The 5,743-nt window shown below is 47.5% G+C and overlaps 1 long non-coding RNA gene across 2 annotated transcripts; it reads right to left on the reverse strand.

Annotated features, from left to right (window-relative positions):
• Window positions 1-754: 754 nt before the first annotated feature.
• LOC142427739 (uncharacterized) lies at window positions 755-5,131 on the reverse strand. 2 transcript variants are annotated; one of them, XR_012780081.1, is made up of 3 exons: window positions 5,036-5,131; window positions 2,088-2,201; window positions 755-1,932 (listed from the first exon to the last, which is right to left on the reverse strand). It is a non-coding gene; the product is annotated as an uncharacterized LOC142427739 (long non-coding RNA). The 2 variants fall into 2 exon arrangements; XR_012780082.1 differs by lacking the exon at window positions 5,036-5,131 and adding an exon at window positions 4,696-4,739.
• Window positions 5,132-5,743: the final 612 nt, after the last annotated feature.

Raw genomic sequence — 5,743 nt, forward strand, 5'->3', positions numbered from 1 at the left:
ACACTAACTCAAAATAGATCTTAAGACCTAAATGTAAAATCCTAAAACCCTTAATAGAAAACATATATATAAATGTCTGTGACCCTGGATTAGGGAATGGTTTCTTAAGATATCTTGCATTTTAAGCAATTATGACATCTTAAACATAAGCAGCCCAAGTTCAACATAAGTTGAACTTCATCAAAATTAAAGTCCCTTATAATTGGAAAGACACAATCAAGAATTTGAAAAAGGCAACCTACATCAGTAACTATTCATGATACCTAATAATCTTGTATTCAGAATACATAAATGCTATAAGTCAACAACTAAAACTCCACAAATTAAAAATTAGTCAAGAAGTTAGTCAGTACTCTAAAGATATAACTATGTTAAACATAAACTATATAACTCTATTATACATTTAGTCTGAAATTTCTGTAAATTGTTTGAAACTGAAAAATATTAAAACAAGTCTACAAGAGCTAAAATATATTTTATGGCTATCCAATCTGAATTTAGGTAACATTTAATGAAATGAACACTAATTACCTGGGGGAGGAGGGGCGATATTAAGAACATCATATGTGAAGGAAGCAAAAGGTCATTAAACACAGAAAAGCAAGAAAAAATCAAAGTGGATATCAGAAGAGACATTGAAATTGCTCATTACTTAAAGTAGCTAAGGCAAATGGAAGAAATGATAGAGTTAATAAAGTTGAACTGATAATTTCAAAGGGCAGCTCCGGAAGACAAAGTATTAAAAATTCATCATTTTTTCACCTTATATGCTACCAAGTCCTGCCAGCCACCTCCACCCCCATCTGCCCCAACCCAAAATGTCTCTGATATCTCCCATCAGCCTCCACTACAATCCCTGTGCACAGCCACATTCTTGAACTATCCCCACAACCTCCCCACTGCTCTCCATGCATCCACACCTGCACTCTTTCTCCAAGTATCTGCACCAGGCTCCACACCGAAGCCCCAGTGATATACCTAATATTGCTATGACCATGTCATTGCTCCACTCAACTCCCTCCAAAAGTTCCCCGCCTTCATCAGGAAGCTGGATATCAGTTCTGGGAGGCTGGTTAGCACCAGAACCCAGCTGACCTGTGCCCAGCTCCTTCTTCTTGTCCTTTCAAATGCCTGTGTCCCTGAGGCATCTGAAAGGGAGGACAGGCCCCAGCAATTTTCCTGGACTTTCATCCTCAGCTGTAAGTGTCCCGTGTCATTTCCACTCGGTCCAGCATCATTAGGATGTGTTTGCATGTCTCTCTGAAGCAAGGATCGCATCAGCAGCCACTGATTGCCTGCCAGACCTGCACTGAATCACTTAACCCACAAACATCTGGCCCACTTTAGGGACAAAACACTAGGGGCTCAATGAGGCTCAAAGACTTTCCCAAGGAAATCAGCTAATGAATAGAAAAACTAGAATTTGATTTCAATTCGGATGGTAGGGCCTATCAGCCTACACAGACATGCTGGAGGGCTTTTGTGTCTACACAGGAGCTGGATCTAGAAAGGACAGTGTGAACCTTCACGGAATGAACAAGAGCAGGTCTCTGCACAGGAACCACCCTCCACACTCAGGCAGGGACTGGAACAGAACTTCCCCCGAGTGACATGTCAAAGGTTACTGGTGGTTAACAGGGTCAGTTGCAGAAAGTGGGGGGTGGAGGGTAGAGGTGATGGGAAAATGACAAGGATCATGGAATGTTAGCTTTCAAACAGATTTTTATAATAGCTGTTAATAAGGCTTAAACCTGTAAATAACTGAACAGGCAAAAGTTGTGAGATAGATACAAGGGGGCTTCAAAAAGTTTGTGGGAAACTTCCATTCTTTGCAGATTTGTTAGAGTCATCACTGGGGCTTTTTCTTGCTTCTGGTTCCTTTGTTGGTCTGCTTTTGCACCTGCATGACCAGGTCCAGGGCCTTCTTGAAAGCTGGAATGACATGGTCCACTGGGGTGAGTGGTGTCCCCCAGGTCCCATACTCACTCAAGCAACAGCTGTCAACACCTGTAGTTGTTCAGGAGCCAGCAGAACTCCAACCCACTCCCCAGCCCCGACACCCCACACCCCCTTGCAACCAGCCTCACCTTGCAGGTAATTGAGAAGCAGGTCTACAGCGGGTTCTGCTTTATTCTCAATGTTCCCCGGGTTGTAGTCTGGCTGCTTGGCCATCTCGGGAGAACTTATCAGGTTGGCCCTTGCTGTGACACAGAGGGAAAAGACCCAGCCAGTTCAGTAACTGACAGTCAACGTAGCAAGTTATTCCTGGGGTCCTGACTCAGGTAAGGAATGCAAATGCCTGCATAGATGCCCACATCCTGCCTCCTGATCCTCATCCAGGTCCCCAAGCTTTGCCTACATCACAAAGCTAAGAGTCGGCTTTATTTCTTGACCCTGTATGCTACCAAATCCTGCCAGCCACCCCCCTCTATCATCTGCCCCCAACGCAAAATAGCTCCGATATTTCTCGTCAGCCCCCACCACAATCCCTATGTCACAGCCACACCTCCTTCCTGAACTATCCCAACCTCTTACCCGCTCTCCCTGCAGCCACACCTGCACCCTTTCTCCAAATACCTGCACCAGGCTCCACACTGAAGCCCCAGTGATATACATCATGCTGCCATGGTCATGTCACTGCTCTGCTCAACTCCCGCCAAAGGTTCCCTGTGCTCATCAAGAAGGAGGATGAGTTCTGGGAGGCTAGTTAGCACCAGGACCTGGCTGGCCTGTGTCCAGCTCTTTCTTCATGTCCTTTCAAATGCCTGTGTCCCTGAGGCACTTGAAAGGGAGGACAGGCCCCAGCAATGTTCCTGGACTTTCACCCTCAGCTGTAAGTGTCCCGTGTCCTCCTTTCCACGTGGGCCAGCATCATTAGGATGTGTGTGCATGTCTCTCTACAGCACGGATCACATCAGCAGCCACTGACGGCATGCCAGACCTGCACTGAGTCGCTTAACCCACAAATATCTGGCCCGCTTCAGAGACGAACCACTAGAGGCTCAAATACTTTCCCAAGGAAATCAGCTAATGAATAGAAGCACTAGAATTTGATCTCAATTCTGACGGTAGGGCCTATCAGCCTACACAGACATGCTGGTGGGCTTTTGCCTCTGCACAGGAGCTGGGATCTAGAAAGTACAGTGTGAACCTTCACGGAATGAACAAGAGCTGTTCTCTGCAAATGAATCACCCTCCAAACTCAGGCAAGGACTTGAACAGAACTTCCCCCTGGCCAGGGGACTGTAGGAAGTCCCATGTGGCTTGGGGATGAGCTTTCCTAGAAGAGCTAGATTGGGTGGAGAATTAAGACTACAGTAGAGATCAGGTGTCCCGGTGTCTGGTGGGTTACATGCTGTACTTCTAACCACAAAGCCATCAGCTGGAAACTACTGGCTGGAAAAAGAGGCTTCCTACTCCTGTGTAGAGTTACAGTCTGGGAAACCCCCACAGGCAGTTCTACCCTATCCATAGGGTCGCTGGGTCAGAATAGCTGCCAGTGAGTTTTCATGGGAGCGCTGCCTCTTGTCATGCCAGCATGTGTTCAAGGAGTGGTGTGGAGCACCAGGCCAGCCCCTCAGTCCCTCACTAGCAGAGCCACACCCCACCTGGATGGTCTCCTTGAGCAACTCTACAGCCTCCTTCAACTCCCGGATCTAGCTCATGGCTTCGGTAAAGCTGGAAATTTTCCTAAAAGCGCTTACTCAAAACCAAAACCAAACCAAAAGTACCCTACAAACCAAGCAACACACTCGGAATTTTCATTAGAGCAGGGATAAAATGACTCCAGGTGGGAATACACAGTTAAAATGGAGTTGGCATAAATCTAAACATCGGACAAGCTACTTCTTCAGAGGCAGCAGAAACAGAAATATCCCTTTGGGCAATAGGCAGGAGCAGCTCCCACACTCCCCCACACTAACAGATTTGCAGAAATAATGGATCCAGTTCAATTGCCTGGATGTCTTTTACTGGCTACTTTCTCTGCATGAAAAACAATTACTGGTGGCAATTTCCTCCTGTCCCTCTTAAAGAAACCTTTCCTCCAGCTGTCTGTCCTCCACTAAGAAGCTTTCCTCCAGCTTTTTTCTACTGTTAAACACAAACAGGGTTTTTTAAAAATTAAATAACATGCAAAATTTTTTAAGAGTGTATGTGGGAACGGGGGTTCTTCTGTACTTGAAGGGTCTTGCCCTTCTTTGGAGACTTATATGCCTTCCCAAAGAAAGACTGGCCCTCTTTTTGGTTGAGTTCCTGCTCACCGAACCCCATCTTTGTACAGCTGGGCCGGTCTCTTTCTCCTTTTACTTGCCACCTGCCATACGGTTGACTGGTAGCCACCAACCTGGGTCACCTCCCTTGAGGTCCCAGTCCTGGACTTACCCCACAACCTGGGAATGCCAATCACACCTCAATGCGCGGTGGGTGCGCTGGATTATCACTTCAACACCCTCATGGCTGAGCGCGCTCCCCGCTGCCGCCCTACAGGCTGTCAAGAATGAGCCAGGGCGTTTCTGGACTACTGGGTGCACCCCTCCCCCTCCCCTTCCCCGCTCCCAGAGAAGGCACCGCCCAGGGGACCAGACTGGGCAAACCTCCGGAGGAAGCCCTAACGTTTTGTGCTCCAGCTGCAGCCACTCGCTTCCTGAACAGCAGTCACTTCGTGGTGAGAGAAGCCACAGACCCGGGGCTCACCTGTGAGCGGAAGACGTTCTAGGAGTTTCAGGGAGGAGCCACCGCTGTATGAAAGGAAACAATGGAGCGGGGGAGACAAGCAAAGTTCCCGCAATGAATCGGGAACCCCAACGCCCAAAGCCCCAGTCTGGGATCCTACTTTCTCCAACAGGAATTCTCCCTAGGAACCCCAACCAATCCCAAAACTGGGGGATGGAAGCAGCCCCTGGGACACCCTCCCACATCTCACCACGCGAGGGGCGCTGACGGAGCGGGAGAGGGGGAAGCAGGGCGCTTGCACGCAGCCAGGCTGCTGTGTGCACCAGGGTCACCCCAAACTGGTCACCTCGCGACCCCTCACCTGGGCGCGCCGACTACACAGTGCTCAGGTTGCAGACGCTTCTCTGGCACCACACACCAGGCAGAGCAAGTAGGACCCACGGTATGACACTCACTTCCGGCTAGGACACCGCCACTTCCGGCCCGTCTCAGCGTGACCCGGAAAGGGAGGAGAGTAGTCATGGGTGTGATCCGGAAACACATAAGTGAAAAAACAGGCAGGAGTTAAGGCTTCATTAAGCTGCATAGACATTCAGGAAAATAAGAATCTTACTTGATATGGCAGAGATTAATATGACATCATTCCCACCAACATTATTTGAAAGTTTGTTCTTCATTACACTGACCATACAGGAAGGGATTGCGATGAATTGGAAATAATAAAATGTGGAGGTCTTAGTGGGGAAAAAACCCGCAAACACCCAGATTCTTATCCTGACAAACGTTTAGATTATTATCAGATGTATGATCAAAGTCACATACCTCATAGACAGAACTGACTGAGCTAAAGGCACCAACTTCCCTATGGGACACTGAATATCCACATGGTACAAGGTGTGCTCAGGGCCACGTAAAAGAATAAGCAATATACTTCTACCATCGCAACACAATTTTAATGTTACACAAAACAAACTGAATATTTTCTTTTTTTCTTTTTAAACATTTTATTAGGGACTCATACAACTCTTATCACAAACCATACATCAATTTTGTAAAGCACATCTGTACA

Source organism: Tenrec ecaudatus, chromosome 15 (genome assembly GCF_050624435.1).
Source record: "Tenrec ecaudatus isolate mTenEca1 chromosome 15, mTenEca1.hap1, whole genome shotgun sequence".
Lineage (NCBI taxonomy): Eukaryota > Metazoa > Chordata > Mammalia > Afrosoricida > Tenrecidae > Tenrec > Tenrec ecaudatus.